At 44.7% G+C, this 8,168-nt stretch overlaps 1 long non-coding RNA gene across 1 annotated transcript in view; it reads left to right on the forward strand.

Annotated features, from left to right (window-relative positions):
* The window catches only part of LOC122556543, a 126,331-nt gene that overhangs the window by 74,271 nt on the left and 43,892 nt on the right, over nt 1-8,168 (forward strand). The window contains exon 3 of the long non-coding RNA XR_006313557.1: nt 3,542-3,600. This is a non-coding gene — a long non-coding RNA (uncharacterized LOC122556543). The remainder of the gene's footprint in view (nt 1-3,541; nt 3,601-8,168) is intronic.

An 8,168-nucleotide genomic window follows, 5' to 3' on the forward strand; every position in this document is an offset into this window, starting at 1 on the left:
AGGCGGAAGATGAGGCGTTCTTCCTCCAGGCGTCTGGTGGTGAGGGAGCGGCGGTGAAGGAGGCCCAGGACCTCCATGTCCTCAGCAGAGTGGGAGGGGGAGTTGAAATGTTGGGCCACGAGGTGGTGTGGTTGATTGGTGTGGGTGTCCCGGAGATGTTCCCTAAAGCGCTCTGCCAGACGCCTGGAGGTTGGACTGAAGGGTCTGTTTCCGTGCTGTACATCTCTATGATTCTGTGACTCTATGACTCACAAACTCTTAGCATTTGCCTGTACCTGTGTTTTTGTTTTTGCCGCTGTTTACCTATTATTTACTATCTATGCGACTTAACTTTGTGATCTGCCTGTATTGCTCACAAGACAAAGCTTTTCACTGTGCCTTGGTACACATGACAATAAATTCAATTCAATTCAATTCAAGTGTGAGGTAATTACCTTTGCAAGGAGTAACAGGAATACAGAATACTGGGCTAATGGTAATATTCTTGGCAGTGTAGATGAGCAGAGAGATCTCGTGTCCATGTACATAGATCCCTGAAAGTTGCCACCCAGGTTGACAGGGTTGTTAAGAAGGCCTACGGTGTGTTAGCATTTATTGGTAGGGGGATTGCGTTTCAGAGCCATGAGGCCACGCTGCAGTTGTACAAAACTCTGGTGTGGCCACACTTGGAGAATTGTGTACAGTTCTGGACACTGCATTATAGGAAGGATGTGGAAACTTTGGAAAGGGTTCAGAGGCGATTTACTCGGAAGTTGCCTGGAATGGAGGGAAGGTCTTATGAAGAAAGGCTAAGGGACTTGAGGCTGTTTTTGTGAGAGAGAGAAGACGGTTGAGAGATGAATTAATTGAGACATACAAGATAATCAGAGGGTTAGATAGGGTGGACAGCGAGAGCCTTTTTCCTCGGATGGTGATGGCGAGCACAAGGGGGCATAGCTTTAAATTGAGGGGTGTTTGATATAGGACAGATGTCAGAGGTAGGTTCTTTACTCAGAGAGTAGTAGGGGCATAGAACACCGTTCCTGCAACAGTACTAGACTCGCCATCTTTAAGGGCATTTCAATGGTCATTGTATAAACATATGGATGAAAATGGAATAGTGTAGGTTAGATGGGCTTCAGATTGGTTCCACAGATCGGCACAACATCAAGGGTCAAATGTCCTGTACTACACTGTAATGTTCAATGTTCTATGCTTTTCCAAATAATCATAAATCCTGCCTCTCAGAATGCTCTCTGATAATTTGCCCACCACCAACATAAGACTGACTGTAATTCTCATAGTTATCCCTATTCCCTTTCTTGAACAAGTGAATAACATTTGTCACCCTCCAATCATTTGGAACTACTCCAGTGGGCAGTGAGGACGCAAAGATCATCACCAAACATGCAGCAATATGTTCCCTCACTTCTCGTATAAACCTTGGGTATATCCCAGCTGGCCCAGGGGACTTATCTGTCCTCATGTTTATTCAAGATTTCCAGCACATCCTTCTTAGCATCAACCTATTCGAGCATATAAGCCTGTTTCACACTGTACTCACAAACAACAATTTCCCTCTCACTAATGAATACTGAAGCAAAGTATTCATTAAGGACCTCCCCTACCTCCTCCGACTCCAGGCACATGTTCCTTCCACTATCCCTGATTGGCCCTACCCTCACTCTATATTAGAGAGGTACCGGAAAAACACAGCAGTTCAGGCAGCATCTGAGGAGCAATAAAATCGACGTTTCGGGCAAAAGCCCTTCATCAGGAAAACAGGCAGAGAGCCTGAAGCATGGAGAGATAAGTGAGAGGAGGGTGGGGGTGGGGAGAAAGTAGCATAGAGTATAATAGGTGAGTGGGGGAGGGGATAAAAGTGATAGGTCAGGGAGGAGGGCGGAGTGGATAGATGGAAAGGAAGATAGACAGGTAGGACAAGTCATGGGGACAGTGCTGAGCTGGAAGTTTGGAACTAGGGTGAGGTGGGGGAAGGGGAAGTGAGGAAACTGTTGAAGTCTCCAGTCTCCCCAATGTAGAGGAGACCGCATCGGGAGCAACGGATACAATAAATGATATTGGTGGATGTGCAGATAAAACTTTGATGGATGCGGAAGGCTCCTTTAGCGCCTTGGATGGAGGTGAGGGTGGAGGTGTGGGCGCAGGTTTTGCAATTCCTGCGGTGGCAGGGGAAGGTGGCAGGATGGGAGCGTGGGTTGTAGGGGGGGCATGGACCTGACCAGGTAGTCACGGAGTCACCCATGGCCTCACTCTGGCCATCCTCTTGATCATCACATAAGTGTAGGATGCCTTGGGGTTTTCTTTAATCCTACCTGCCAAGGCCTTTTCATGCCCCCTTTTCGCTCTCCTGTCCATTCTTCAGTTCCTTCTTGGCTATCTTGTAACCCTCTAGAGCCCTGTCTGATCCTTGCCTCCTCAACCTTAAGTAAGCTTACTTCTTCCACTTGACTAGATGTTCTTGTCATCCAAGGTTCCTTTACCCTACCATCCCTTCCTTGCCTCAGTGGGACAGACCTATTCAGCACTTGCAGCAAGAGCTCCCTAAACAACCTCCACATTTCTGGTGTGTATTTCCCTGAGAATATCTAGCCCATGGCACCGGTAGCAATCCTGAGATTACTGCTCTGGTCGTCCTGCCTTTTAGCTTCCAACCTAATTCCCTATATTCACTTTTCAAGTCCTCCTCCCTTTTCCTAGCTCTGTCATTGGTACCAATGTATACCAAGACTTCTGGCTGCTCACCCTCACCTTTAAGAATGCTGTAGACTCAATCCAAGACATCTCTGACCCTGGCATCTAGGAGGCAACATACCATCCAAGAGTCTTGTTCACATCCACAGGATCTCCTGTCTGTTCCTCTACCATTAAATATTCTATCACTATCACTCTCCTATTCTCCCCCCTTCCCTTCTGAGCCACAGAGTCAGGCTCAGTGCCAGAGACCTGGCTGCTGTGGTTTTCCCATGGTAGGTCATCCTCCCCAACAGTATCCAAAACGGTATAGATATTATTGAGGGGAATGGCCACAGGGCATCCCTGCACTGTCTGCCTATTCCCTTTCCCCTCTCCCGATGGTCACCCAGCTACCTTTATTCTGTAATGTAGGTATGACTACCTCCCTATAACTCCTCTCTATCGCCCCCTCAGCTTCCTGAATTATCCAAAGTTCATCCAACTCCAGCTCTAGTTCCCTAACATGGTCTGTGAGGAGCTGAAGTTGGATGCAATTCTCCCAGGGGAAGCAAGCGGGGACACTAGTGGTGAACCATACCTCCTACATCCTGCAAGAGGACCATGCAACTGCCCTAGCCTCCATCTCCTCTGCTCTAAATTGCTAAAATAGATTAAAAAATACCTCACCATTCAATCATCCAGACAGAATGATGGGTGCACGTGCAGTGTTTTGGGTTTAGCCACTGCCCGAATATATTAGTTCATTTACCCAGCAGTCCCCATTTCTGCTTCTGCTCCTGCTCAGCCTTCGCTCTGCTGAGTCACAATGTCAGTATTTTATATTCAAATTTACCTTTCCCTGCAGATACCTGGCTCACGCTCTCTCGACTCCCAGTACTGAAATGGAGGCTGCTGAGTCACAGGGTCAGTATTTTATATTCAAACTTACCTTCACAGCTGGCCCCTGGCTCATACAGTTCTGGTCTTCCTGGCTAAGAAGGGATATACCTGCATTGGAATCAACTCACAGATGGTTCACTAGGACCTGGTTCTTTGAGTGAGGGATGTGTCTTTATAAGGGAGCCTCAAATGACACAAAACTAACAACTGTTGGAAAGTTGTGATCAATGAAAAACCAAAGAAAGCTCTCCAGGTAAAAGAAAGAATTGACACAATTATTATCAGGAGAGCAGCCACCTGATCTGTGCTAAGGCCTTATAGAGAAACCACAAGGAATTCAGTGAATTGAAATGTGCAGCATTAATATATCCAGTCCATGAATAAAGCTGAGCAAGTATCTCTGGAACTTTGTGCTAATAATGTTTCCTCTGCTTTTAGCAAGAATATAATCAGGAACTAGTTTGATAGCGATTACCAGAGAACAATTGGGTATTACAGAATAAATGAGCACAGTCATCTGCAATCAGTACAGCTCCCTGATTCCATGCAGTTGGTTGTAAGAATCTTATCAGATGCTCCTTTTCTCCAGGGTTGACACTGGGTCAGCTGTAGTCCAAGGATAATTTGCTCCATATTTTAGGTTATCCATCTCTCCTGCTCTGTGAACAATGGGGTAGATGTTCAGAAACATGAACCGTCACCATCTCATTGAACTCATTAGCAATGCTTCTGGAATTTACAGTACCTGACAGAGAAACTGACAATGCACCACTGTGAGTAGTTGGATCAATGTTGCTATCACTAGATGATTAACATGATAGACAACACAAGAACATAAGTAGTAAAAAGAATTCACCTCCTGATTCCCCAAAGCCTGTCCACCATCTACAAGACACAAGTTAGGAGTGTGATGGAATACTCCCACTTGCCTGGATAGGGGCAGCTCCCACAACACTCAAGAAGCTTGACATCATCCAGGATAAAGCAACTCTCTTGATTGGTACCACATCCACAAACATCCATTCCCTCCACCCCCAATCCTCAGTGGCAGCAGTGTGTACTAATTACAAGATGCAGTGCAGAAATTCACCAAAGATCCTCAGACAGCACCTTCCAAACCCACCACTACTTCCATTTGGGGTATAAGGGCAGCTGATATATGGGAACACCACCCCCTGCAAGTTCCCCTCCAATCTACTCACTATACTGATTTGGAAATATATCACCGTTCCTCCAGTGTCGCTGGGTCAGAATCCTGGAATTCCCTCCCTCAGGGTATTGTGGGTCACCCTACAGCACATGGACTGCAGTGGGTCAAGAAGGCAGCTCACCCCCACCTTCTCAAAGGGTAACTAGGGATGGGCAATAAATGCTGGCTGTGGCAGCGATGCTCACGTCCCCTGACTGAAATAAACTGAAATCTGCAGAAGACCATTCTAAAGATCACGGTTGATAATCTACTTCAGCTCCATTTCCCAGGCACTATCCCCTTAATTTCCTCTCCTCACAATTCCAAGACTTTATCAAAAACAGTGAAAGAGGGACTCGCAAGTGTTTGCACCTTGTTCCAAACACATTACTGGTGCATTTCCACATGTTGTTGAGTTAAAAAAAAGGTTCACAGAAACCAAATAATCACAAACATGAATGCAAGTAAACTGAAATACTCCAGTTGTAGACTAACCTGAGCAATGATATCCCAAGGCAGTCAGTTTAGATGTGAGCTCCTGGTTACAGAGAGATTGCTCAGCCAGTGAAAGAACATTTAGAGAAAATGCTGTTTTGGGCAAACCAGTAACACAGTGTGTCGGGATTCAGAGTTGTTTGCACATTTAAGAGATGTTTTGTATTTTCCCCTCATACAATGATGCTACAGTTCACAAAATGTTCTCCTTCCCACACAATTAAGCAATGTCATTTGTGGCTGTCAGTACTCATATAACGCCAAGTATTTTGGCCATATATCCCAGTGACTATCCAAACAAATTGAACAGCGTATCCATTTGTTCAAGGTTCTGAAGAAGAGTCATATTAGACACAATGCATTAACTCTGTTTCTCTCTCAGTCAATGTGGCCAGACCTGTTGAGTTTCTCCTGCCATCTGTCTTCAGATCTATAGTACAGTACTTTCCTTTGAGCATGTCCCTTTTGGCAGCTTGTAATAAGCAGAGTATAGACCATACTCAACCAGTCCACACTTGCAAATCCCAGAACATGTTACATGTGATTCTGAGATTTGGCAACACATTCTGAATTAACTTCAGATAATCAGTGAATTAGTTAATGTGGTTCAGTTATTTGTCTAAAGTGACAAATATTTATACACAAAGATCTGTTCCTGAAAGCCTTGCATCTTTGAACTAGCTGGGAGTTTGGGCATCTTATAGGTCACTTACTGTTTTCTGGATGGCAACTCCTCAGTCAGTTAGAGTTACCTTGCCAACAAACCAATGACTGCTTATCCTCCGGTACAAGTTGTTGTGATGGTGTGAAATTTGGCATTCATGTGTTTGTCTTGACGACTGTAAAGACTTCACTGAAACACTACAGTGATATTGTTTAGCTGGTTTTTTGACTTTCGTGGTTCTAGTGACAGAGCAGGTGTGAACATAGAACATAGAGCAGTACAGCACAATACAGGCCCTTTGGCCCTCGATGTTTTGCCGGCCTTTTATCCTATTCAAGATCAAACTAACATATGCTTCATTGTACTATCTTCCTTGTGCCTATCCAAGAGTCGCTTAAATGTCCCTAATATATCTGACTCTACTCCCACTGCTGGCGGTACATTCCACACACCCACCACTCTCTGTGTAAATAACCTACCTCCGACATCTCCCCTAAACCTTTCTCCAATTATCTTAAAATTATGCCCCCTTGTCATTGCCACTTCCACCCTGGGTAAAAGTCTCTGGCTATCTACTCTGTCTATGCCCCTCAACATCTTGTACACCACGATCAAGTCACCTCTCATCCTTCTTTACTCCAATGAGAAAAGTCTGAGCTCCCTCAACCTTTCTTCACAATGGAGGTATGAGCAGTGTACCACTTCATGGTCAACAACAAAAACAGAAGTTGCTAGAAAAGCTTAGTAGGTCTGGCAGCATCTGTGAACAGAAATCACGTCCAGAAACGTCCAGTTCTGAGGAAGTGTCACCGGTCCCAAAAAATTAACTTTGATTTCTCTCCATAGATGCTGCCTCATCTGCTGAGCTTTTCCAGCAACGTCTGTTTTTATTTCTGATTTACAGTATCCAAAGTTCTTTTGGTTTTTACCACTTCATGGTACTCACTTCCAATATTTGACAAATAAGCCTGTTTCAGAAAATCCAATTAATTCAATATTACTATCAGAGTGAATTGTAGCCCCTGGATGGGATTTAGCAGAGCAATGTGAAGGAGGATTTGCAAACACAAGAAAGCTCAGATCATTAGACTTCGAGTAGTTTTGGATAATCCTCAGCAGCTGAGGGTGAATTTCAATGGGTTGAGACATTGTCTAACAGATGCATCAGAGTTAATGATTAGCAGGTTAAACATTTGAAATAGGTGGTCTTCAAATAGAAAATAATTTGAATATAAAAGCAATATATTTCTACAAGTGGGAAAGGCACATCATCCAAAGCTCATGATCTCTGGGTGATGAAGCTGTAGAGACTAAAATGAAACACAAAACGGGGGCTGATGATGAATGTCAGGTTCCTAATAAACTAGAAAATCGACAGAAAGAACATTTTGTGCACATTGAAATGGAAAACAGTGAAAGTAAATAACAGAGCCATTGTGAATGCGTGAGGAAATAGCAGTGAGTAACATAAAAATAGAACATGAATGTCTGTTGTGAACCATTAGAGAAAAACTGGGCATCAAGAGAAAGCTGAGTCAGATTGGAGACCAGGTGGGAAATCTTGTAGATGCAGAGCAGGCCTGGCTGAGAATGAAACAAGTCATTTTAGCAATCACCTCTTACATTATAGATTCGATGTTTTCTCTCTTTATTCTTCCATGGGACGTGGACATCATTTATCACTCACCTGTAATTGCCCCTTGAAAGGATAGGATCCTTCAGCTATTTCAGAGTCTGCCACATTGCTGTGAGTATGGAGTCATGTGTAGGCCAGACTGGTGAGGATGTCAGATTTCCCTCCCTAAATGATATTAGTAAATGAAGTGAGTTTTTCTGACATTGGGTGATAGTTTCATGGAGGAGAAAGTGAGGTCTGCAGATGCTGGAGATCAGAGCTGAAAATGTTTTGCTGGAAAAGCGCAGCAGGTCAGGCAGCATCCAGGGAACAGGAGAATCGACGTTTCGGGCATTAGCCCTTCTTCAGGAATGAGGAAAGTTTGTCCAGCAGGCTAAGATAAAAGGTAGGGAGGAGGGACTTGGGGGAGGGGCGTCGGAAATGTGATAGGTGGAAAGAGGTCAAGGTGAGGGTGAAAGGTCAGACTGGGGTGGGGGCGGAGAGGGCGGGAAGAAGATTGCAGGTTAGGAAGGCGGTGCTGAATTCGATGGATTTGACTGAGACAAGGTGGGGGGAGGGGAAATGAGGAAACTGGTGAAACCCGAGTTCATCCCTTGTGGTTGGAGGAT

Source organism: Chiloscyllium plagiosum, chromosome 2 (assembly GCF_004010195.1).
Source record: "Chiloscyllium plagiosum isolate BGI_BamShark_2017 chromosome 2, ASM401019v2, whole genome shotgun sequence".
NCBI classification, from domain to species: Eukaryota; Metazoa; Chordata; class Chondrichthyes; order Orectolobiformes; family Hemiscylliidae; genus Chiloscyllium; species Chiloscyllium plagiosum.